The sequence below is a fragment of the Triturus cristatus genome, chromosome 2_1 (assembly GCF_964204655.1).
Source record: "Triturus cristatus chromosome 2_1, aTriCri1.1, whole genome shotgun sequence".
NCBI lineage: Eukaryota > Metazoa > Chordata > Amphibia > Caudata > Salamandridae > Triturus > Triturus cristatus.
The window spans coordinates 976,502,403-976,526,721 of NC_140581.1; the positions used below are offsets into that span (position 1 = coordinate 976,502,403).

A 24,319-nucleotide genomic window follows, 5' to 3' on the forward strand; every position below is an offset into this window, starting at 1 on the left:
CCCTGCAACCTTTGTGTTTTTCCAGTGAATATCTAAAGATTTTTATTGTAAAGTAACATTTAATAGCCATATATTATTCCAATAGCCAACTTGAACGGCCTTTGGCCATGCGTGGCCAATCCCGCACATGCAGCCAATCACATGCTGCATATGTTCTTTGGTCATATGCAGTGGGGAGCTGGCTTATGGCCAACCCACCAAAGACAGACAACTCCCTGGCTCCTCACTAGGCGGCCTTTGGCCCAGGAACCCTATCTCCTGGGGCTGGGTGAATTTTTTAGGGGGCATACAAGGCCTCCCTCCACGTACTACTTTTTGGCCCTGGAGACCCCATCCCTCGGGACCCAGTGCATTGTTTAGGGGAGAGGGCAAGTGGCCCCCTTCTCCAGGCCGATTTTGGCCCCGCGGACCCAATCTGCCGGGGCCTGCTTCTATACTTACAGTGGAGGGGGGCATGTAGCCCCCCTCTCTGACCCCATCCCCCGGGGCCCACCCATACTGTAAAAAGGGGTGGGGTATGCAGCTACCCTCCCTGGGCTGATATTATCTCCTGGGGCCCCATCCCCAGGGGCCCTACCAATGTCCAAAGGAGGAGGGGGTCGTACAACTCGCCTCCCCAGGATGATTTCGACCCCAGGAACCCCATTCCTTGGGGCCCTTCCAACAATGGGTGAGTACTCTGGTGCCACCTACCACACTTTGGTTGGTGGCCCTGGGGGAGACCCTGTGACCTTCATTATCCCAGACATTTTCCCTCCACCAGTGGGAGCTAGCAGTGCTCCTGCCCGTACAGAACAGCTAAAAATTCTGCAGGGAGGAGTAATCTTGTCATCAATTTCCATGCCCGCTGGGAGCAGACTTGGTGTCTGCTCCCACTTTGCAGGAGTTTTGAAATTGATCCCACCAAGCAAGACCAAACACAGGTTTCCCTGCCCATGGCACTGCAGAAAGGGAAATCACCATGTCCCGGGAGTAGGCACCCCGGGACATAGTATATGAAACAGCCATGGGGTCCCCAGGGCCATTAATGGCTCAGGGAAAGGAGCCACACGGCCCCCTCCCAATTCGTTATACGGGGACGGGGTCACCGGGGGCAAAATAAGCATGGGGAAGGGGGCTACTTAGGGGGCTGCTTGCCCCCTCCTCCTTTTTGATAACAGCCGGGCACCTGGGGGATGCAGTCTTTGGGACCCAGAAATCGGCCCGGGGAGGGGGCACGTGTCCTGTTTTTAAAAGACCAGGGGACGGTATCACTGGGGCCAAATTAGGGCCAGGAAGGGGGCTGAGGGGCCCCCTCCTCATTCTTACAATCGGCTGGGCTCCAGGGAAGGGATCCCCAAGGCTGAAATCAGTCTGGGGAGGTGGGCCGGGTACATCCTTTCCCCCTAATATATCTATTGTACCCCCCGACCCTGCCCACCCGGGGGTCGTGAAAATAAACAAGCATGAGAGTCCGCACATGTTTTTGTATTAATTTTGCTGCAGATACTCCAAGAATTTGTGGGGGGGGACATTTTTGGCCCCGGGTGGGGCCCCACCACCAGACCTAGGGGGTCCGGGAATTTCTGCCCAGGCCCCTTGTGGTATGTTTAGCCTTTTTTGGGGACTCAGCCAAGTCCAAGCTCCAAGATATCTGCCACCACTTCCTGGTTGAAGTGGTGTCAGCCCATAATGGCATTGTTGTTGGCATGAGGATCCACAGATCCACAGCGGAGGATGGGAGGTAGATCCCCATCTCATATACATAAATCTTTTTTCCTTAATAGCTCCAAAGCTACTGAACAGATTTACACCAAATTACAAAAAGCACTCTTTCTGGACCAAGATCTAGCTTTCTGTCAAATTTGATGTAATTCCTTTCAGCAATTTAGGGTGTAAATGTGTCAAAAATACATTTGGGAAATTGAATGGGGAATTGTGTATTAGGACCCCTACCCCGCTTGACATATCACCTCAATATCTCACTAAACAGCAGCTGAAGTAAATAAAAAACTAGTTTTGAAAATTTCATCAAACAGCACCAAATTTTCAGCTAAACAAAAAACTGTTTTCCTATTGAAATTAAGGTCTTAACTATACCTACCTACTGGCAACCGCTATATATATATATATATATATATTCACTGAAAAAACCATAGGTTTCACACATGTTATAGTTAGCGGAAATTTTACTGATAAAAAACCAATGAAATTCCCCCGTTATAGTTAGTGCAGGCAACTATAACTCACGCGACCGCAATCCTCTGCTGATGCTAATACTGTATTTAGACACTTATTTGCCCATGTCTTCTTCCATACATTTTTAGATATACATATATTACAAATATTTTTTTTTCATAAAGACACATATGTCATCAGCAGAAGATTGCGGTCGCGTGAGTTATAGTTGCCTGCACTAACTATAACGGGGGAATTTCATTGGTTTTTTATCAGTAAAATTTCCGCTAACTATAACATGTGTGAAACCTATGGTTTTTTCAGTGAATTTGCAAGGTTTTTTAAATGCTAATTCCTAACTATAACGTGTGTGAAACCTATGGTTTTTTCAGTGAATTTGTAAGTTTTTTTAAATGCTAAGTTACTTTACGCCATTCGTGGCGTGCGCGCCCACTTAACGCAGTTTGTTACGTGCGTGCACGGTGTGCTTCGCGCACCGTGCGCACACAGTGAGCACGCGGTGCGCTTCGCGCACCGCGCGCCCACTTTACGCAGTTAGTGCCGTGCACGCACGGTGGGCACGCGGTGCGCTACGCGCACAGCGTACCCACGTTACGCTAGATGGGCCATGTACGCACGATGCGCTTCGCGCACCGTGCGCACATGGAGGACATATGATGCACTTCGTTTTGAAAGGTAATATTTTAATTTTTCGTATATTTGCTAAGCCATGCACAAATGGTGCCCTTCGGGCACCATTTGCACACGGGGTGGAGAGAGTGTGGATAATTTATTTTTTTATTATTTTTTTTTTAAATATTTTAGTTTATCTCATCTATAATAATCCATGCACAATTGCACACGGGGTGGAGAGAGTGTGGATAATTTTTTTTTTATTTAAGTTTTTTACCGTACGCAACCGCCAGTAGGTAATATATATATATATATATATATATATATATATATATATATATATATATATATATATATATATATATATATATATATATATATATTTCCCCAGAGAGGAAAATAGCCCAGGGAAGGGGGACCACATAGCCCCCACCCTTAAAACAAGTTTTTTTAAACCTCCGGCAAGTCACCAGAGGCCACGTCCCCTTCCCCACCACTCTGCAAACGCGCCTCATTGCACACTGACGGGTGGGGGATGAAGGCTCCTTGGATTCTGAGGGTCCTTGGGGTCCAGGTACCCCTTTTCAGTTACCTCCAGCAAGTCCTAGACAGCAGAAATGCTGAGAGGACATTGAGGCTATGCCCCCATTCTCCACCACTCTGCAAACGCACCTGCTGGCGCACTTCTGGTTGGAGAAAGAATTCCACTTTACTCCTGAGGGCCTCAGGACTAAAGTGGACTTCTTTCCCCAACCAGTAGTGTGTCAGGAGGCATGTTTGCAAAGTAGTGGAGAAAGGGGGCATGGTCTACGACAACCTCTTAACAATGTAGCTGTGTGGGACTTACTATAGGTAACAAGATGGGTAGTTGGCCCCCAAGGACCCTCAAGAGCCAAGGGGACTTCATCTCCCAACTAGTAGTGCACCAGGAGGCGCATTTGCAGAGTTGTGGAAAAAGGTGGTGTGGGCACCAAAAGTCTCTCAGTAATCCTGCTGTGTGGGACTTACTGGAAGTAACAGTGTTCTATTTCATATCAGCACCCTAATATAGGTTTAGAGAACATCGTACTCTTTCCCTACATCATCTCCCTTTCATTTCATATGAATGAGCCTTATAAGGACATAACTTCAAATAAGGACAGAATGCCTTATAGGGACTGAACGCCTTATAACGACTGATGCCTGTTCAGGACTAAACCTTTCACCTAGTTCTATGACGAGGGTGGGTAATGCCCGATCGATATTGCTAAGACGTCATCCTTCGCACATATGAATAATTTATGAGTACACTCCAGGGGGGAATACTTCACCTCTATCTACGCACAAAGGTTTAATCCCCAATGTCGTCCTCTTACTGAACAATTGGTAACATACGCACATAGACTGTATAAATACAGCACCTCTTGCTATCAGCTAAGCAGGAGGGAACTGAGACTTCAAGGCCGACACACTCACCAGAGATGCTGCGGCTCCGGCATGTCATCGCTCTAGCTGACTGTGGTCTAACTGTCCCTGACGGGGTATCTAACTCAAGTCCAGGACAAAGTCCCACACTCTCACTATTCAGGTATGGGGGTTTGACTAAATCCTAGCGGGATTCTTGACTCTTAGATTCTAGGCAATTAGGCTCATTAGCTCTTTCGCACCTACTTACATGCTAGGTACACTCAGGTACATCTAGACATGCATCTTAGGAGTACGCACTTTACTGTATAAATGCATTTTATATTCATGTATGTGTTCATGACTATTGCAAAATGGTAGAACAATACTATTCCTTTTTATTCACTGTACTGCTGGTTCTATATCTCTGCTACTGTGTTACAGTTGTAGCACCACATTTGTTTTACATGAGAAGAACAACGGTACTGTGGTAAATATTTCGTTACCGGTACTATTTTTATGCGGTAAAATCTATCAAGAATAACTCAGTAAATATAAGAGGCAGAATCCGTGGTATTAGAGGTTTTTAAAAGGCTTTATTCCTATAAAAAGGGAGACAATTCGAATTGTGGGCCTTCTATTCCATCACCACGAAAGTTCAGGAAGGAAGGAACATATATTATTGACAGTTAAGCGGTTTTATAGAAAATGCATTACAGCGAAACAGATGCAAGAGGCGTGACAGCTGATAACTCAGATAAACTGTACATACGTAACTAAACATGGGTGTAACTAAAATACGTCATTTAAACATGATGTTACAAGTGGGTGGATCCATAAAAGAATCCTGCAATGTCAGCAGAAATATGTGGCAGAGATGCGCGCGCAGCTGCATGACGTGTGATTGACGTGCAACTAGAGGGTGAAGGAGACTTGACATTTAGCTCTACATGTGGAGACAGAAGTCTGGGGTTATGTCAACCTAATTCCAAATCATATCTAATATCCTATGTTTAAAGAACTGTGTTATCCAAAAGGAAAGGTCTCTTAGGATAGAATCTTATTCTATACTGACTATACTGACTATTAGTGCGTGTACAAGCGTCTAAGTGTCTACACTAGATGCGAGGGGGTAGGAATATTCCATGGTAACGGGGCTATGAATTACTGGCATGAGGGCAGCGAAGCCTGGCCCTTTGCACGGAAGCTGGAAGAATGTTTACCTAAACTACTAGACAGGAATGCATCGGATGAGGAGCGAAGGAGATAATCTCGAAGGTGAAATACAGTTTTTGGCAGGCAATATGGTGGATCAGGCACCGTTAGCCGCGCAGGGAGTAGGACAAAGTTCATGGTCACGGATGCAGGCTCAGACTGGAGCTTTCAGAGGCAGAAGGCAGGAAAAGGCTCGATGACAGAATTCGGGCCTACTCGCCTGAATCTGTGAGATGTGGAAAGTGAACCACATAAAGTCGGTGGCCTTTCATACTTAGGAATGGAATATCTGACCCATTCATGGCGGATCTGAAAGAGGACATGTTGACGGTGGACGCACATATATTTGCGTCTTCAGAACTGGAGCAGGAGGGAACATACATGTACTTATAGCATGCACATGGAGCCGTTGGGGTCTACGATAGGGGACATAACTGATCACAAAATTCATATTTCCTCAGTACAATAAATTCTTATTGTAAACATGCCCGACTGCTCCTTCTGTGTATCTCTTTGAGAGCAAAACAAGCAAGCATAAGTGACTGGGTGAAAAGTAGTATATTGTTTCCACGAGTCTGAGGAATCAAGGTTTGTTGTGTTCTGAGGTTGCCAAAAACTAATCTCTCTGATTGAAGGAGATTCTAGTGGCACTGCGAGCTAGCTAATGAAAAAACATGCTAACATACTCGGCGGGGGTGTACAGAGTCAGTCTGCCACCAAACCCACAGTTTATGTTATCCACATATGCGTAGGTCCTGCATGAATGGTACTATTGGAACTATACTACATGGCGCCCAACGTGGTCTAATGGCAACCAACCGTTTGGTTTGGTACATATTTAACAGTAGAATCTGAGTAGCTCAGTCGTGCTTATTTTCAAAGACCCTACTTACAAAACCCAGAGACATCTGGAGTGAGTGGGAAGAAACTCCACCACAGCTGAGTAGGCTAGATATCGTATTTATTGGCTGTTGGATAATCAAGCTTGAAGGAAATATTACCAAAATTGTGCAAAAAACCTCTACATAAATCCTTTACATAACTTCCTTAGACAGTTATTCTGTGTCTTAAACACGATGGCTGACGAACAGGGAGTCATAAACCCAATAAACGATCCAGCCCAGGGACTTAATCCGTCTGGTGAGGAAGATGTAGATGCAATACAAATTGCAGCCAAAGTGAGACAAACTCTGACAGTTACACTTGTCAAACATGGGTTATCACCCAGAGAAGGGGTAGTAATATTCGTGATTAAGGCACACGAAGATTTCAAAACAGAGGTATTCTACTCATGGGTTACATTCCCTGAAGCAGATGCTGTAACAAAAGCTTTTCATTATTACACACATGAAGACGTTCCAGTGGCCTACACTCTGTTTGAGGAGACTGAAATTCTGCTTACCTACCAGGAACATATTTTTTTCTTTAATGGCGCCCTACCCCATACAAGAACAAGAGCAAGGCTTGGTCCTTTAGGAAGACCAGGAGCAAAATGGCCGATATTAGCAACCTATGCACCACATCCAGACATTGACACAATGCCAGGTGATGAACTGCTTGTTCAATACAAAGAGTTGATAAAACTCTACAGAAACATGACACGCTTCGTCTTAAAGACACTTGCGGTCCAACCAACAGTAATTACACCAAATACAGCTCCTACACAGAGCTCAGGTACTAAAATACTCCACAAACATTACACGCGGTAATGGGCAAAGTGCCCACAAAACATGAACAAATTCTTTTCTGGGTAGCTCAGAAAATAACCCAGTTAGAAGCAGTATTCCCAAATACCACACCATTTGAAAAAAACACAATGTTAACAATCTGTTTGCCCATGGGGATTACACCACAGTTAGAGGATTGCACCTCTTGGGGAACAGTCTGTGCTGCCATATATACCAGAACTCATGGTATTCCTATATTAACAGTAATTCCTGATGTATTAAGACAAATACAAAATGAGTATGGAGCAGAACCTGCCCTAAACTTAGGGAAGAAGTTATTAAATAATTTGGACTAGGTATCAGCCATAATACTAGCTAACATTAAAGGGGAAGCAGCATCAGTGGCAATCCGCCAAAACCTAAGGGAATTCGGCCCGTTATTACAGGGGGTTGAACTACCCAAAATAATTGAAACTGCATATGCAGAATTAGGCAGGGATAGTTTGGCGGGAAAAGCTTTAAAACCTCAACTACAGGGCAGTATTGAAAAGGACATTTCTATGCAGACACCTACTTCTTCTAAAAAGAAGTGGGATAATAAAAAAGAAAGCTTTAAAGAAAAAAAGATCTCAGTCCCAAGGTAGGTCTCCTCCACAGCAGCCCTCTGAAAAGAGGTACAATCTTAGGAATAGGGATAATATTAGGAAACCTGACAGGTATCAGGATACTGATACACGTTCATCTTGTTCCGTTCAGGGCTCGAAGAAAAGCTCAGAAAGAGAAGGACAGTCAGAAAATAGAGAGGAGCGCACACAGTCCAGAGACAAGCAGCGCGCTCAATACTTTACTTCTAAAACCTCAATTTAAGAAAAAGAAAGTTGCTGGTCTGAAAATCAGACATGCCCAGAATTCTGAGGACACAACTTCTGAACGGGGAATGGGCTCTGACATGCTAGACAGTGCGGCAGAAGTAACAACAGCTCGCCTGAACCTGAAGGAATTTCTTGTGACAGCGGAGTTGAATGATTACATCACGGTGGAAACAACAGACACCAGGGTGAGTGTCCCACAAAAGTTATATGAAATAACACCCCGGATGGAGGGGACAAACCCAGGAAAGAAAAGGGTCTTATTTGGAAGAACTTATCATCTGGTTATGACATCCTATTAGCAGAAAAAGATTGTCTGCCTGCATTTGTAATGGAGTGGAGAAAGTATAATTTTTCCTGCATTTTTCGACCACTTTCCCGTTCACCTTAAACATACATATGCATAGGAATGGGCAGTAGCTCAAGCTCTAGCATTGTACAAAAATCACACAGGGGGGATGAGAACTTAACCTACCACGTATCCCATTAAAAGTTTCACCTAATGCTCAGAAACCATCTCCAATAAAGCAAGAAGCTAAAAAACAGGTCAGGGAGATCTTAGATCAACTTGAATACCAGGGGGTCATTGAAAAATGTACCTCTCCAATGAACAATCCTTTGTTTCCTGTCCCTAAACCCAACAATACGTATTGTCTAGTTTTAGATTACAGACATTTAAACTCATGCACAAAGACATTTGCTGTCCAAAATGCACATAGTGTTGCATTAATGAATAACATTGTGCGCAAAAAATACAAAACCACACTTGATATCGTAAATGGATTTTTCTGCCAAAATATAGCGCCTGAAAGCAGGTATCTGAGGGCATTCAATGCGTTAGGGTCACAACAACAGTTTTGTCGACTTGCCCAAGGGTATAAAAACAGCCCCGGTGTATTTTCAGCAAGAGTAACAGAGTTACTTCAAAAATTTGATGAAGAAGCGTTGTCCTATGTGGATTATATTTATCTGACAGACGAAAATTAGAGAGGCACTTGACCAGGGTAAGCACCATAATTACGTGATTTGCCAGAGAGGGCTACAAATTCAACTTAAAAGAATCGAAAATAGCCCACCTCCATGTCCTATTTTTGGGATATGAGCTGTCAAGTAAAGACAAAAGTCCTGCAGCTAACTTTTTAGAAAAGTGCTCGCTGCTCCAGCCTCCAAAATCATTAAAAAATGTACAATCAATACTATGCTTCCTACATTTTGGCAGGACATACTTTTTAGATTATACACAAAGGGTAAAACCTTTCTATGGCTTAATAAAACCTGACTTTTCAGCCAGAGATTGGACACAAGAACATACTAATATTCTTTGTTTACTTCAGGAAGACATGATTGCTTCCAAACACTTACAAACACGCGTAAACGTATGCCACTTGGTGATACGAATAATTGCGGGTCAAAGCGGATACACTTATTTGACCTTATTTATCCTGGTCCACCGCATTAATTGTCCCTATCTTTAAGAAAGGGAATAGGGACAATCCTCAATGCTATAGACCGATATCGCTGATTGATGTATCAGCCAAAATACTTGGGCGGGTGGTTTTGAATCTTCTTATGACCTGGACTGAAGAGCATCACACAATAGCCGATACACAGTATGGGTTCAGAGCGGAAAAATCAACTAGTGACCAATGTCTAAATCTATATTTATTGGTGCTAAGTACACTAAAGAAAGCAACAGCCCCATATACATGGGTTTTATGGATCTGGCGGCGGCCTTTGATAATGTGGACAGGAACAAATTGTGGGCAATGATGAATAATTTGGGAATAGACCTGGGCCTTATAAACATTCTGAGAGAGTTGCATTGGAATACTACAGCCAGGGTTCGCTTTAGCACGGAGGGGGGGCGAACTGACTCATTCCCATGCACAAGTGGATTAAGGCAGGGGTGTATTCTCGCTCCCTTTTTGTTCTCAGTGTATATCAATGATTTAGAGACAAGCCTTATTTCTTAGACTGTAGATTGCCCCAAAGTAGGGAAGCGTCAAATTCTGGTACTTTTGTACGCGGATGACGCGGTCCTGCTTGCACGAACCCCACGAAGTCTCCAATCACTCATTAATGGATTTGTAAAATTCATGGACAATTTAGACCGTTCAGTGAATTTGAGCAAATCATTTGCGATGGTTGCAGGCAAAAAGCTCACTAAGAATTCTGTTTAAAATAGGGACCCACATAATGGGCACGGTAAGTACCTTTCCCTATTTAGGCCTTTTATTTGACGGCAAGATCCAGTTTGATTCACTGATTGAGGAACATTGCACTAAATTGGTCTCCTCAAATGGTGCAATATTAAATTTTGCTCATAGGTTGGGACACTGGTACCCAGAACAAATAATGAGCCTATATAGCTCAATAAGTACCGCTAAGGCATTGTATGGAGCTGAGGTGTGGGGCTTTAGGGATGCTAAACATTTACAGCAAGAGGAAGATAAATTTCTCCGCAGAATCCTAAAGATCCCACAGTCTATTCCAGCGGAAATTGCACACTCAGAACTTGGGATCCCATATATCACAGACCAGGTGAAGATTAGGCCGGTCATGGCTTGGCTCAGCATTTGGACCAATCCTGAGGCGGAACTAAGCAGAGAAATTGTTACGGACTGTTTGCAAAGGGATAAGGGGATGCAAATCCCATGGCTGAAATATGTTAAAACAACATTAGAGGCTATAGACCAGCATACCCTCTTTAGTAAGCCATGTACAATCTCCAGGACCAGCAAACCACAAATTAAAAAACTGCTGCTGGAAAAATTGGAAATGGTTTGAGCAACCAAAGCCTTAACATTAAAACGTTCAGTAGCAGCTCATTGTCTGGTTAAAAATGGGGAGAGCATGGAACCCTACTTATTTCTGATGTATAATCAGCAGGACAGGTTATTAATGTGTCGTTTTAGGCTCAATTTGTTACCTAATATTTTATCTTATGCATCTGGTTTTACCGTAACTATTGAGCAGAAGGGTGCCTGCGGCTGCGACAATAAGTCTCCGCAGGACACCCTTCATTTTGTATTATTATGTCCATTTTATCGTACCCCTCGGCGCAGGTTCTTTTTTGACATTTTAAGAAATGGAAAATTTCGTCATGCTAAATCCGCATTATTGTTCCTCCAAAGAGCAAATTATATGCGCACTTTATGTTCAGTAATAAGCTTTTTAAAAGTAGTAGTAAGATTAAGGAACACAAGAGACTAAGCAATTATGTCTGTAATACTACAGCTTTATTACATGAATTGTACCAGCTTGTTTGGTGGTTGCTTTTATCTTAATCTATATCAGAAATGTAAAAATTATGTGTTTTGTTTTTTATATAATATGGATTTTTATGATGATTTTTAACCATCGAAATAAAGATTAACTGAACTGAACTGAACTATTTGACCTTCAATTAAGGAGAAAGTGTACCAATCACATACAAATCACACACGTACACGAATGCAGAAATGGGTTTCACTGCAACAGAAAAAATACTGACAGCCGTTCAGACTGCTGTAGCAAGAGAAAGAGCACTGGCTCAGGGGAAACGCATTATTGTCGTAACTCCGGTACCAGCTTGATACAATGGGCTAATTCTCTTACGGCAACAGACGTTGATACAGATTTGATCCAAGTTTAAAAACTCAAGCATTCCTGCAATATGAACAAGAATATCCTCTACCAAATGAAATTTTGCCTCTAGATCAATATGAATATATTATTTACACTGACGGATCTGCGCAACCGGCTATAGGAAGTAAGCAGCAATATTTTTTGGCATGTGCTATCGTTAAAGGTCGCATGCGTGATGGCAAGTTCCATCCTAGATGCACAAGGACGCAATCTCTAGGAGACTGCACAGCTCAGTTGGCAGAAATAAAAGCACTGATACTGGCACTTGAAAATATGGATCACCAATTCCCCACACTAATCGTGTGTGATTCTTTTTACTGTGTGCAGTCGTACAATAAGTACTTACAGCATTGGGAACAAAACAGGTTTAGGGACTCAAAAGGTGGCACAATTAAGCATAAAACGCTATGGGAACAGGTAGCAGAGTTGAAAACCGAGCTACCGAGTACTCACGTGATCCATATGTTCACGTTGAAGGGAATTCATTGGCTGATGAAGCCACAAAGGGGGCTGTCCGCACAACTTCCGTAGCTGAGCGGACTCGTTCAAAAACGAGAATAGACGGAGATATTATCGTAGCTGTCACCGCCATCAAAGTGCGCCCGCCACCACGGTGGTGGGAGCCAATGGAAACTCACCGCCGTGCGGAATGATGTCCCATCCGCTGTACAAATCAGGATGCCCCAAAAAGCCAGTCGCACCGCAGCAGAGAAACCGCCCAACCAGAGATGGCGGAAACTCGACAGCGGAGCGCTAAACCTGATTCCCGGTCCCGACCTCAATGGATCCTGCTCTTCACGTGTTACTGGTGCTGTACCTGATACATCACCAGCAACTCATGGACTGCCACGGACGCCGCCGCAGGTACGCAACAACACAATCCCACACACAACCACAAAATACAACTCATGGGCTGATACAGGGTCCCTGGCCACACCAGACACCCTGGTGGGACCAGGAACCCATCCACAAATGTACCCACACATGTCCTACCTGCCACCAAGTCACCCCTCTGCAGCCAGGTCACACATCACCGCGATTTCCAAGTAATGTCCCGGTCACGTCACCGCAGCAGTGAAGACAAGGGAAAACAGTCGCACAATGCAGAAGGCAGGGCCAGCGCCAGGCATGGGCAGGGCATAAAGTACACAGGGCGACACATCCACACTCAACACACTGGCCCCACATGAAGGGACATGCCATGTGCACCCCTGTGCACCCCCATGCCCAACACCAAGCTAAGTGAATCCAAACCCTGCACCACAAAACAAACAACTAGGGAGACAGCCACAGCAGGAGTGGCTGCAGAGGAACACACAGCACAGAAGCACAGGCCCAGGGCAACCCACACACCACAACAACACCACATTAATGGCAAGAAAGCTGAGTACAAACACAAAATGAACACACACACATACAATTAACAAACATCCTACTGGACACACAGCCTGCCAAGTCACACAGAAATACCCCACACTGACACACAGCCACATATACAGACCACATGCCACCACCAATGGAGCACTACATATAGGAAAGCCAAAGTGAGGTCCACACAAATGGAAGGCCAAAGAGACAACCAACAAGCATGTGTACATCACATGCAAGAAAAGGAACAGAGAACAACACCCTCACCCCAACAAAGTACACATGGCTGGCACAGTGAGTGAACTCAAACCACAGTCACCTCAGTGCAACAACTCGGGGAGACAGCGAGGCGACCCATGTATAGGCACAGGGATGAAAGGAAGGCCCTGAAGTCAAACTGTGAACAGCCACACATATGTACACAACAACTTCACAGGAGTACGCTAGCAGCACAACACACAGGGCACATTGACACACTCCATGACTGTCAAACACAAGTAGGAATCTACACACATACCCCCTCACACCTGCAGCACACAAACCCAGTGTTAGACACACAGAAGGGTGTCAATAATGGCCAGTCAATACACAGGCAAACAATCACACTCCCTGGGGGTATCCACAAACATCACACACACACACAGGGATACCAGAACCAATGTCTGCACAGAAACAACAGCCAAACAAATAACTCAACAGAAACACAGACAGAACCACAACAAGACCGCACATGACCTCTGCAGCCAAACTGTGGGAAGGCAATGGGAGTACAGACACAACAGGAGTGCACAACCTCATCAGTCAGGAACAATGCACAGACAACATACCACAACACAGACAAGAAGTGCACCATCACAGAACAACACAGCCACATCAAACACGCAACAGATGCACATGACAATAAATCACATAGCAAACACAGCAGGACATCAGGGGATGCACAACAGGCCAGGGCAAGGCACCATACACCCACAGCACTGCATGCACAACAAGCAGTGTGCGCACACAAAACGTAACAGTCCCACACAGCCATGAGTGACACACCATGAACACCCACAACAACAATCAAAACAGCACACTGATAACATCACACTCAGGAAGTCAAGCAGTACCCCAGCATACACACATACACCTAACACAACACCCACAGATGCACATCTCTGGGACACAAAAGTGGAAACAACTTGACCAGAGGACTGGGCAGCACAAACAGTTGAACTGCACATGAGCAACCATGACTGCTGAACAGTACAAGAACAACACATATAACTAATTGGGGAAATGTAATGAGTGGCACAGTGCTCCTGGCCAAAGATCTGCAACACAAAGCACATTGTCACAAATAAAGTGATGGGGAGGCACACACACAGGCATCACAAGGGGACAGCTGACATCAAAGTGAAGTGGTGTGCACTTCAGTAGTGGACATGGCAGGGGTGTACCATACACAAATAGAGGGAGTGCTGACTCACAATGTCAAGGCATCTGAAGCACAGATAGGGGATGGTATGACACCGCACACCACATGCCACACGGGAGGCAATAAAGCACCATGTGACAGCAATACATGAGAACATCACACACACAATGTCAGTGTGGTTGAGCAGGTATGCACGGTGAGTACAAACAGTATCAAGACACACAGCTGTTCAACAAAACAAAACCCTGACTTGCCAGTCACACACTCTGCATACTCACAATTGGCAAAAGCAACAAGTAGGAGTCAGCCAGAATTGCAAGGACACACCAACACACTGCACAGTGCACAACATACAACTCACACATGTGCACTCAATCACAATCACAGCCCTGAACAATCACACAAACAGGCACTCTACTCCTGGGTGACACGTGTGTGTAGTTGACATTGCATGGGCACACACACACATCAACACTCACGACAATCTCACCCCCTTCATACTGCTCACTTCTTGACCACCCAAGTGCACACATTGAAAGCAACCCATGTGACTAGGATGACTGCCCATCACAACATAACCATACACCTACACTGCTGGGCACACAGGAAGTAAGGACATACATACATGATGACCCTGGCCAGCCTGCCTACAATCCTGTGGAAAGAATCCCACACAGGGCTGGCAGTACCCCCAAACCTGACATGTGTACAATATAGCCAACATGAACAAAGAATGATAATGACAACGGCGTACCATCAAAAAACAACATCATTGGACCCACAAGTATCACAGTCAGGAAGAACTGAAGTCCCTGCCACCCCAGTACAAAATTGAATAAGTCAGACAAGCCATTGGCAATGTTGAGGTGGCACACAGGGCATGTGGCACATTAAACCATATGCACACAGGAAAAACTTTATTCAGGAAGGACACTGACAAAACAGACAACAGGAGCAACTGTCTTTATTCACAAATTTCACAGATAGGCCCCATTAGAGAAGACCAAGGCACAAAATGCAGGGCTTGTCCATGAGAAGCTGCACAGGCGGGGGAAAACAGCAAGGCCAGTGGCCAGTCCAAGGTGCAGATGAGGTACATGAGAAGCTGCACAGGGAATAGTTAAACACAGCAAGGAGCAACAAGGCCAGTGGTCAAAACGAAGTGCAGAGTGAGTCCATGAGAAGCTGCACAGGCAAGGGGCACACAGCAGTGAACAACAAGGCCAGTGAGCAGGACAAAGTGCAGAGTGAGTCCATGAGAAGCTGCACAGGCAGGGGTCACACAGCAGTGAACGACAAGGCCAGTGGGCAGGACAAAGTGCAGAGTGATTCCATGAGAAGCTGCACAGGAAATAGTTCAACACAGCAAGGAGCAACAAGGCCAGTGGTCAAAACGAAGTGCAGAGGGAGTCCATGAGACGCAGCACAGGCAGGGTGCAAACAGCAAGGCCTGTGGCCAGTCCAAGGTGCAGCTGAAGTAAATGAGAAGCTGCACAGGCAAGGGGCACACAGCCGTGAACGACAAGGCCAGTGGGCAGGACAAAGTGCAGAGAGAGTCCATGAGAAGCTGCACAGTCAGGGGGCACACAGCATTGAACGACAAGGCCAGTGTGCAGGACAAAGTGCAGCTGAGGTACATGAGAAGCTGCACAGGCAAGGGGCACACAGCAGTGAAGGACAAGGCCAGTGAGCAGGACAAAGTGCTGAGTGAGTCCATGAGAAGCTGCACAGGGAATGTGTACGACTGTACCCTGCCATGGTCAGCAACAGAGTCTGGGGTGTCACGATGGGCAGCACAGGCCCCGCTGTGGGAGAAATAGGTGTGTGAGGTTGACCAACATTCAGACTTGGCTGTCAATCAGATTGGGAGCTGGCTGTGTGTCGGGCACAGTTGGAGCACTTGACTGGGGAGAGAGAGGCCCAGCTGAGGTAGAGCTATCAGTGGCTTGGCAAGCCGGAGGGCTGCTTGGACCAGGTGGTGTAGTGGCATGTGGAGGTGGAGTCATGCAGATGTGAGACACAGTGTGGGTGGGAGATTGTGGAGGGGTGCCTTTCCACTTCTTGGGGATTCTAAATGGCTTGCCTGACTTTGGATCAATGGGAAGTGGTGTGGACACAACAGGCACACTCACCACCAAGGCTGCATTAGGTGCAGATGCTGGCCCTCCCTCTGGGGACATGATGGGTCCAGTACTAAGCTTCTCATGGCCTTGCCTTTGCCCCTCCATCTCCTGTCTACCTGGTGTTCCCCCTACAGTGCCCTCCTTTCCCTACTTCACTGGCCTTGGAATGGGAGTCGAGGTAGTGGGTGAATCTGCCTTGGAGCCCTTCTTATGTGTAACCTTGTCAGGCACCACCTTCTCAGTGGGCACGGAAATTGTATGCTTGTCTTTGCGAGATGCTTTTGGGACAGGAGAGTCCTTGGCTGGGGATGGCTCTGAGGCATGTGACCCTGAGGTCTGCTTCTTTGCTTTTTGGCCCCTGGTGTCGCCTGACGGGCTTTTGTCTTTGTGCTCTGGGGTGGCTTTGGTTTTCTGTGTAGTTGGTGTCTGCGGCCTGCACCGCTTTGGCTGCTGCTGCTGCTGTGTGCTACGTGTGCTGTATCGTGACCTTGAGGTCTTTGGAGCATGGTCACTATCATCAGACATGGCCTCTGGCAGGGGGGTGGACAAAGGGACTGGAGCTGGACTCTGAGATTGTGCCAGTTGAAGGGCTGCCATCACTGCGGACTGGACAGTCTGGTGCAGCCCACCCATGTCTGAATGTATGCCCTCCATGAAAGCAACCACCTGAGCCAACTTTTTGTCATGGTCTATGAATGCATTGAGGAGAGCTGTCTGGCCTACACACAGCTGGCGCAAAAGGTCTCAGACTCAGCACTGATGGCAGCAGGGGGGACAGAGGCAGGGGCTGTGGAGCCTGGGGTGAAGGACACTCTTCCCCTCTTACTGGTGCGAACACGGGCAGCACCAGAGGAAGTGGCTGGGAGGGTGGGCACTGTACGCTGTGTGGTGGAAGATGATGCAGAGTCCCCGTTCCCTGTGCCCGCCAACATGGATGCGTCACCACTGGCATCAGATGTCCCTCACGAGTCAAATGCAAAAGCATTGAAATTACTATTACATCAAGCTGCAGTTCCACTAGTCATTACTAGATGTGCCTCACGAGTCAAATGCAAAAGCATTGAAACCCTTTCATGAAGCTTTTGCATTTGACTCGTGAGGAACATCTAGTAACGACTAGTGGAACTGCAGCTTGATGTAATAATAATTTCAAATCTTTTGCATTTGACTCATGAGGGACATCTAGTAACGACTACTTGAACTGCAGCTCTTTGTAGAATTATTTTGATGTTGGACACTATAATATTCACTGCCCACTGCTAATCTCGTCCCATAATGGTTTGCAGGGCCTTTGGTTGGGATTGTATTTTTGCCAATAACTGCTTGGGGTGATCCTAGGAGGATGGGACCACCACCGAATCATTTAAGATGACATGCGTATGCCTATCACTACCGCAATTGTGTCCCGGGCATTGGGGGTGACACACCACAGGGGCCAGGCAGTAGTTACCACGAGTTGGGTGCCATACAGTGACATGGGTGACCGGGATTTGGGTGGCGGAGCATGCCAACCTCCATTTCACCATGTGCATATGCCTATCACTACTGCAATTGTGCCCCGGGCATTGGCGGTGACACACCACAGGGGCCATGCTGTAACAACCACAAGTTGGGTGCCATACAGTGACATGGGTGACCGAGATTTGGGTGGCGGTGCATGCCAGCTGCCATTTCTCCATGTGCATATGCCTATCACTACCGCAATTGTGTCCCGGGCATTGGCAGTGACACACCACAGGGGCCATGCGGTAGCTACCGCGAGTTGGGTGCCATACAGTGACACGGGTGACCGGGATTTGGGTGGCGGAGCATGCCAACCTCCATTTCACCATGTGCATATGCCTATCACTACCGCAATTGTGTCCCGGGCATTGGCGGTGACACACCACAGGGGCCATGCAGTAGCTACCGCGAGTTGGGTGCCATACAGTGACATGGGTGACCGGGATTTGGATGGAGGAGCATGCTAACCGCCATTTCATCATGTGCATATGCCTATCACTACTGCGATTGTGTCCCGGGCATTGGCGGTGACACACCACAGGGGCCAGGCGGTAGCTACCGCAAGTTGGGTGCCATACAGTGACATTGGTGAACAGGATTTGGGTGTCAGATGACTGTGACAGCACCAATGGACACATGCTGTGTCAATGGCCATCTGGCAGTCATCCACAGTGCACAGTGGCCACATGGTTGATGGCACGTCATAGTGCACACAATGCCAATGTGCCATGTACCCCACTGCTGACTACACATGCCATGTTTGTGTATGTGATTGCTTAGATTGACATGTACTCCCTCACATGTCATTTGTGATATTGATGAGCCTGTACACAGGACAGTGTTGTTATGGACTCCCCAATGTGTGCCAAGATGCAAAAGTGCAGGGAAAATCACTGCGATGTTTTTCAAGATGAAGATTGTCCATATGTGCCTGTTCACTTATGCTTGACCATGCACACACCCATCATGTACGCTCAGCCTGTGGTCATTGTGTTGTTGATGTGTGCCAGGTTCGACTAACGCCTGAAGGTGTGTCAGGTGCAGCGGCTAGGTGTGAGACAGTGGTGTTGCATTTTTACTCCCAGGCGTTACCATGGTGAATGTGGCCATATCCCTATGTGCATTCTCATATGGCGAGTATTATTTGGAGGTACTTGTTGTGAGTCAGTTGACAGGTGTACGATTAGTGTAGCTGAAGGAGTCCCTACATGTCAGCTGGTCTGTAACACAATTTTGATGACAGTCATTGTTGGTGTTGTGTCCGCCAAAACGTGAGATGCTGTGCCCATCTCATGATGTATTGCATTGATATGTGTCCACTTTCATCTCAACTAGGAGGAGACCAAATCTGCATCGTCCCTTCACCGTGCTGGCAGACATGGAGAATGAGGAGATCATCCGGAAATTGCGTCTGTATAGAGCCACCCTACAGACCCTTTGTGCTCAGTTGGAGCCCCACCTGCAGGCTCGCTGAACATATCCAACAGCTTTCACCCCCACGTCTAAGGTAATGGCAGCCCTGCATTTTTTTGCCACTGGATCATTCCAGCACACGGTGTCCAGCGCAGGTGGGATGTCACAACCTATGTTCAGCATGGTGCATACATTCCATACTCCTGGTACATTGTAATCATGTTGAAGACTGTACATTCTGGAATAAAGACGGAGCAAACACAACAACATGTGTGTAAGGATTTATTATTTCCATGGTGACATGTGAGGGGGTGAACATTTACATTGATGTGATTAGTGGAGCAGTGAGTTGACAGTTGTGGTAAATGAGATAATCGAGAAATCACAACATTGATGTGGTGACCCAGTCCAACAGACAGATGCCATTCACAAGGCGGTGTGCGGAAGGACAGTCCAAAAAGTCAATGCAGTGGTGAAGAGGGTTGCCATCATGGCTGGCTCCCTGACTGGCGTTTGGCAGGTGCTTTGCCTCCAGTTACTCCCAGGGTTTTCTACGGACGGCCCCTATGTTGCTTGGCAGGGAGGGGTCCAGCTGTAGGGCAAGTGGGGTCTGAGGACTCACCCCTCTCTGTGGCCGCATGGGAGGATGGTGAACTGTCATCCTGCAGCCCACCAGAGGGAGGTGGAGGTGTTGGTTGTGGCGCAGGATTGGCCCTCAGTACCGCCACTTGCTGGCCCAAGAGGACCACAATTTGTCCCATGCAGGTGTTGATGGACCTCATCAGCAGGATGAGCTTGCGGAACACTTCTTCCGACCGGCCAGTTCGTCCCTGGGCACGTTCATATGCCGCAAGGACTCTGTTAATGTGGTCCAGGGATTGGGTCCCAGCCTCTTGGTGTCTATGAGTGAACCTGCACCTCCCACCTTCCCTGCTGCCACGGACCTGTTGCCTCACCACTGTAGGCACCCGCATCCTCTCCCTGTCCTCCTCAGTCGGTGGTGTGGGGTGTTAATCCTCTGGGACAGGGGGAGTGTTACAGGCAGCACTGGTGGTGGTGATGGTGGTGGTCGTGGTGATAGTGGTGGTGGAGGATGCACAGGCCGTGACAGCAGGGGTCTGCAGAGACGTTGGTATTGCAGCAGATGTGGTGGGGGGACGATGGGGTCCTGTGACCTGTTGCGCCCTGGCACACCAGATGGGCCGGCTTCAAGCACATCATCCAAAGAATCCCCGGAGTCAACATTCGAGAGTCCTTGTAGGGGGGGGTGACTGGCACTGCAGGTTGCTGGTGATGTCCTCTGCAGTGAGTTCTTGGTCACCTGTGGGTCAGATGGGAGATGGTCATTGTAGTGCACCCCAAAAGCTGTGTGTTAGCTCTATATCATTCACTGTTTGTACACCACACTGTTGACTAATCATCATATTTTTTTCTATGTGCACTACTGTGCCTCCTGATGGGATGCTGTGGTACATGCATCACTTGGTGTAAGTTGTCAATACCTATCATGCACAATGTGCAAAATTTGTGAGTACAGGGACATGGTGCTATCTAGGGATTAGCGCAGCAAAAAACAAATTTCGGTGAGAACTATTTTTGGCTTACTCTGCCCTGTCAGACGTTACATCTGGGCATGAACTGGCCATTATCACTTCCTGCATACCTTTGTCTTGTCATGTGCATATCTGGATTTGTACCAACAACCATGCTTTCTTGTTTCTCATTTGGTCCTTGCTGCTCTGGCCCCATGGCACTTACACATGGAATTCAGTGCTGTGCATGATTGTGCCCAGACTTTCTTCCATATGTGCATTGGTGTGTCACACTTTGGTTGCTGTGAAAGTTTCATTTGCTTAGCTGTGTGCACACTGTGAGTGGCAATAGGATCGATGTGTATGTGTGTGCAATGAGAGGGCTGGTGTTGTCATATGGCACCAAGCTTTTTGAGGAGAATGGCTGTGTGCACATACTGGCTACTTACCTGTAATGTTTTTCCATTTGGCTTTGACTTCACACATCTGTGTGTGTGTGTGTGTGGTAGAGGCTTGCATACTGCTCAGGGGTGTGACAAACAAGCATGATATGTCTACCTACCTGTTTGTTTGTAGTGATACAATGGCTGACACATGCATCTGGGTAGGAGGGGATGCTCCATCGTGATGGTCTGGGGGACGAGTCGGCCAGGGGTGAGTTGTTGTTCAGGTATCCCACCCCCAAACAGACCTCCCAGGGAAGATGTCTGCCTACCTGTTAGTTTGTAGTGAGCCAATGGCATGGAACTGCTTCTGGGTGTGGAGTGCTCCATTCTACTTGTGTTGGGACAGGGCTGTCTGGTGGGAGTTGTAATGCAACCCCCCCAAGACCTCCCTGTGAAGATGGCTACCTATCTGTTAGATGATGGTCAACAATGCAATGGCTGCAACATGCTTTTGGGTGAGGGTGGTGCTCCATCGTGCTCAGGTGTGGGACAGGGTGCATGGTGGGAGTGGTAGTGCAGGACTCCCACCCCCAAATGGTACTACCTTGGTAACTGGCTAACTACCTGTTGGTTTGTCTGTGGTGAGACAATGGCTTCCAACTGCTTCTGGGTGAGGGACAGTGCCCCATCCTGCTCAGGGGTGGGATAGGGGGCATGGTGGGAGTTGTAGTACAGTCTTCACACCCATAAACACCCCTCCCTGTTAAGATGGCTACCTACCTGTTGGTTTATTTGTAGTGGGACAATGGTTTCCTGAAGCGTCTGGGTGGTGTGGAGTGCTACATCCTGCTCTGGGGTGGGATAGGGGGCATGGTGGGAGTTGTAGTGCAGGCCTCCTACCCCCACACAGCCTCCCTGTGAAGATGACTACCTACCTGTTAGTTTGTTAGTAGTGGGACAATGGCTTCCAACTGCTTCTGGGTGTGGAGTGCTCCATCCAGCTCAGGTGTATGCCTGGGGGCCTGGTGGGAGTATTACTGCAGACTTCCCACCCACATACACACCTCCCTGTGAAGATGGCTACCTAGCTGTTAGTTTGTTTGTAGTGAGACAATGGTTTCCAGCTGTTTCTGGGTGGGGGGCAGTGCTCCATCCCGCTCAGAGGTGAGGCAGGGGGCATGGTGGGAGTTGTAGTACAGTCTCCACAAACACCCCTCCCTGTTAAGATGGCTACCTACCTGTTAGTTTGTTTGCAGTGGGACAATGGCTTCCTGATGCTTCTGGGTGGTATGGAGTGCTACATCCTGCTCTGGGGTGGGACGGGGGCATGGTGGGAGTTGTAGTACAGGCCTCCAGCCCCCATACAGCCTCCATGTCAAGATGGCTACCTACCTGTTAGTTTGTTTGTGGTGAGACAATGGCTTCCAAATGCTTCTGGGTGGGGGCAGTGCTCCATCCTTCTCAGGGGTGGGTCAGAGGGCCTGGTGTGAGTTGTTGTGCAGGCCTCCCACCCCCAAACAGCCCTCCCAGGGATGTGGTCTAACTACCTGTTAGTTTGTTTGTAGTGAGACAATGGCTTCCTACTGCTTCAGGGGGGAGTGCTCCATCCTGCTCTGGGGTGGGACAGGGGGCATGGTGGGAGTTGTAGTGCAGGACTCCCGCCCCCAAACGGTACTTCCTTGGTAAGTGGCTAACTACCTGTTAGTTTGTTTGTAGTGATAGCATGGCTGCCACATGCATGTGGGTGGGAGGGAGTGCTCCATCTAGATGAGCTGGGTGACAAGGGTGACAAGGGTGCATGGTGGGAGTTGTAGTGCTGGCCTCCCATCCACAAACAGCCTCCATGGCAAGATGGCTACCTACTTGTTAGTTTGTTTGTAGTGGGACAATGGCTTCCAACTGCTTCTGGCTGTGGAGTGCCTGGGTGCCTGGTGGGAGTATTACTGTAGCCTTCCCACCCACATACACCCCTCCCTGTGAAGATGGCTACCCACCTGTTAGTTTGTTTGTAATGAGACAATGGCTTCCAAATGCTTCTGGGTGGAGGGGCAGGTCTCCAATCTTCTCAGGGGTGGGTCAGTGGGCCGGGTATGAGTTGTTGTGCAGGTCTCCCACCCTCAAACAGTCCTCCCAGGGAAGAGGTCTACCTACCTGTTAGGTGAGTGTGAATCATTCAATGGCTGGCAAATGCCTCTGGGTGTGGGTGAGTGCTCCATCCTTCTCAGGTGTGTGTCAGGGAGCCTGGTGTGAGTTATTGTACAGGCCTCCCACCCCCAAACAGCCCTCCCAGGGATGTGGTCTACCTACCTGTTAGTTTGTTTGTAGTGAGAGCATGGCTGCCACATGCATCTGGGTGGGAGGGAGTGCTCCATCTTGTTGAGCTGGGTGACAAGGGTGCATGGTGGGAGTTGTAGTGCAGGCCTCCCACCCCCAAAACAGCCTCCATTGCAAAATAGCTACCTACCTGTTAGTTTGTTTGTGGTGAGCCAATGGCGTCCAACTGCTTCTGGGTGTGGAGTGCTCTATCTTGCTGAGCTGTGGGACAAGGGGGCCTGGTGGAAGTTGTTGTGCTGGCTGCCTGTGCACATGACCCCATGGTAATGTTGCTAGCTATGTTTGGGGTGGATGTGAGTGTGTGAATGTTGGATCTGTGAGACATGTGTTGGGGAGTGTGTGGTACAGATTAATGTACTTGGGCCTAGGAGGTGTAGTGTTGTAGTTGTGCAAGACAGTACATAGCAGTGTGGTGGTAGGCATTTGTTTGTACTTACCAGCCTCCACTCCCCCGGCATCTCCTGTGAGACCCTCTGGAGGCAGTATGGCAAGCACCTTCTCCACCCATGCATTGAATAGTTTTGGTGGGATGGGAGGGCCACTACCAGTCCTCTGAGCCAGCTCACGGTTCTTGCTCCTCTTCTGTTTGACAACCCTCTTCAGGTCCTTCCACCGCTTCATGATTTCATTTTTTGAGTGCGGGGTGGTCCCTACTGCATTGACCTTATCAACTATCCTTGCCCACGTTT

The 24,319-nt window shown here is 47.6% G+C and overlaps 1 long non-coding RNA gene across 1 annotated transcript in view; it reads left to right on the top strand.

Annotated features, from left to right (window-relative positions):
• The window catches only part of LOC146866149 (uncharacterized), a 136,912-nt gene extending 117,436 nt beyond the window's left edge, over positions 1–19,476 (top strand). Inside the window, exon 3 of the long non-coding RNA XR_014970555.1 lies at positions 19,301–19,476. This is a non-coding gene — a long non-coding RNA (uncharacterized LOC146866149). The remainder of the gene's footprint in view (positions 1–19,300) is intronic.
• Positions 19,477–24,319: the final 4,843 nt, after the last annotated feature.